The sequence below is a fragment of the Petaurus breviceps genome, unplaced genomic scaffold (genome assembly GCF_028583685.1).
Source record: "Petaurus breviceps papuanus isolate PSGF00001 unplaced genomic scaffold, PetGlider_PUasm1.0 189, whole genome shotgun sequence".
In the NCBI taxonomy this organism is placed as follows: Eukaryota; Metazoa; Chordata; class Mammalia; order Diprotodontia; family Petauridae; genus Petaurus; species Petaurus breviceps.
Window position 1 is genome coordinate 10,712,728 of NW_027185809.1, and position 3,319 is coordinate 10,716,046.

Genomic DNA, 3,319 nt, shown 5'->3' on the forward strand with positions numbered 1-3,319 from the left:
AGCTCCAGCCACCCAGGTCCCCCAACTTCCTTGCAGTGGCAGCAGAGTGATGGCGGCCTGTTGCACACACATGTTTCTGGTCCCCCACAGAGGGAAGAAGAGGTCCTGTACAGTTACCTGCCTCCTTTTTCTCCTCTGCTGTGACTTCTCCCAATGCCAAGGAGCGCCACTCCCCCTTTTCTGCACCCTCCCAGTCCCCTCTTCACTCTCTTATTGTTCATCCCTTTCAGGTGCACCCCCACCCCCTACCCAGAGGACCCCACGTGATCCCACACTGCACCCCCCCACAGGGAGGAAAACCTGTACCATGAGATCAGTGGGGGTGAGGGAACTCCCTAGCAGGTCTGCCAACGCCTTGGGCTCCCTTCCACCAGGCCTCTGAGATGCTCAGATGCTTTCTATGGGATTTGGGAACCGTCACCACCCCAGGGACCCCCTGACTTTCTCTTCTGCTACCCTTCAATCCCATCTCACCCATGTCCTTCTGCACTGCAGCGTTTTCCCAACATAACTGCTTCTTCTGCTACCCTCAATAATCCTGGGAACACTTGGCCCATCTGGAACATGTCTATGTCAACTTGCCCCTAGGTGGGGGTGGACCTTTGCCTACCTGATTCTCCTCTTGTTCTTCTTCCCCTTCTGCCCACCCCAGAAGTCGCTCTGACCCTGGTCCCCTGGCTTCTCGACTCCCCCACAAGCAGCTTTCACCTTGGGGGCCTTCAGATTTCCTCCTTCTCACCTGGACCTATCAGACAGGAGGGGGTAGGGTCCTCACAGGGTTCAATATGGAAATGTGAGAGGTGCACACAGAGAGGAGGCTGGCCGCCTGCCCTCCTACCTGCCCTGCCCAAGCTGGTCCCTCCATGTTAAGGGCCAGACTCGCAGCTACTACTGGGGATGGAGAGCCTGTCTCCTAATCCTTTTTGTAAAATGGCTGTCTATGTTGGTGAATGGGAATTCTTGGAGCCATAGCTAGTTGTACCTGTTGATGACCAATGTCATAGGGATGGGCCCAATTCAATGAAAGAGTTTGTAATTTTTTCCCAATTCCTCAAGTTCCTAACTTTGTAAACTCTTGTAAATCTCATAACTGTAAATGGCACATCCATTTTCTTGCAAGAAATTGTAGAATAAATGAGCTTGCCTAAAACAATACTTTATAATCTTTATAAATATCACAGCCTCTAACTGAAGTTTCTCTGCCTTTCCCACAAATATACTTTTTATATGTATACTGCCTTGGGGTTTCTTGCACTAATTTGGGGAAAACGGAAGATGAAAACACTTCATCTCCCCCCAACTCCCAGGATTCCCCAACATGTCCTGCTCCCCTCCCCTCTTCTCATTGCCCTGTACATGCAGCTATGAATGGGTGCCCAGATGAAGGGCATTAGGGTGTATTAGTATGTGCACACACCTGTCCCTGTGCTCAGGTATTCATGTCTGAATGGGTGTGTCCCTGCTGAGTCCCAATTCTGTGTACTAAACACTTAAAGCAAATTTTAACATTATCAAAAAGAAATTAAAGCAAAAATTATCTGTGGGGAAAAACAGCAAGGGTAAAAAGCAGAGCTCAAATAGAAATGATAGAGGGGAAAGTCATGAAATATAATGAAATAAATCTCTTGACACCCCATCTACAGAAACAAACTGAAGAAAATGTAAACCTATAAAATCTTTAAATATGATTGCATTAAACAATCCAATGAAGAAAAAAAAAGAAGAGTCACAGATTGGAAGAAAACCAAACCCCACAATCTGTTGCTTACAAGGAACACCTCTAAAATAAAGGCAAACAGAATGAAAATGAGCACCTGGTCCAAATTTATTATGAATTGGAAGAATCTATCAAAGCAGGAGTTGCAAACATACTGTCCAATACAATTGCACAACATAAAAGGAGATAAACAAGGAAACACTGTTATGCTGAAAGGAACTGTAGACAACAAACCAATATCAATATCAAACATACCTTCTACATTCCATAGTACCTAATTCTTCAAGGAAAATTTACTGAATTATAAAAGGATAAATGTAGTAATATAAAAACAGGAGATTTAATGCCCTTTCAATTTTGAACAAGTCTATCAAAGATAAATAAAAGGTAAAAGAGAAATGATCAAATTCTTGGAGAGCTTAGACCAAAAAGACTTACAATGCTTTCCAAGGGGGGCTGCCAAGGAATATATGTATTTCTTAGTATCATATGTGTGAAATATAAAAAAAAAAATTATGTTTCCACACTGGTGTAGGGGAGTGGGTCCTCTTGTTACAAAGAACTTGGGACTTTTTGCAGCCACACCTCTTAGTAGTTAATAGGAGCTTCTTTTGCATAGAATAAAGTGTTTTGTTTTGTTTGCAAAAACAATTCCTAGAATAGAGGGAAAACCAGTTTTGACTGAGTCTATGGTTAAAACAGGGCAAGTAGGTCAGTCAGGCTCTAAGTACCCATGCTAATTGCTTAACGTGTGGAGGGAAGGAGGCATTATGGGAAGGGGGAACTTGAAGTAGGTGTGCAGGTGTCACAGATTGGATAAGAAAACCAAACCCCACAATCGGTTGCTTGCAAGGAACACCTCTAAAATAAAGGCAAACAGAATGAAAATGAGCACCTGGTCCAAATTTATTATGAATTGGATGAATCTATCAAAGCAGGAGTTGCAAACATACTTTCCAAAACAATTCCACAACATAAAATGAGAACCACTCAGCCAATGAGGGAGGGACTTCGCCTTTCAGGACAGGGATTTAAACTGCAAACCTTTATGTAGGCTTTGATGTGTATTGCTGAGTAGGTGGCACATCCATTTTCTTGCAAGAAATTGTAGAATAAATTAGCTTGTCTAAAACAATACTGCTGTTACTATACACAACATTCGATTGGTTCTGCTCCTTTTGCACATTATTTCATTCAGGTCTTTCCATGTTTTTCTAAAATCACTGAGCTTGTCATTTCTTAGTACAGTAGTATTCCATCACAATCATATACCACAACTTGTTCAGCCATTCCCCAGTTGATGCACTGACTCTTGATTGATCTTCTGAGCTGCATCTAGCCTCTCTCCTTAACAAACTATTTCCGCAACTAATATCTGTAAAACACAGATCTAACCATCTTACCCTCCTGTTCAAAACTTCTAATGGCTCCCTCGCTCCCCCCTGCCCCGGCTTCCTTTGGTGCATTGTCTTCCCCTGATAAGATTCTAAGCTCCTTCAGGGAAGGGACTGTCTCCTTCTTATCTGTATCCTCAGTCTAGTGCAGAGCAGATGCTTAATAAATTCTGATTGGATTGAATGTTGTAAGCATGTGTATATATGT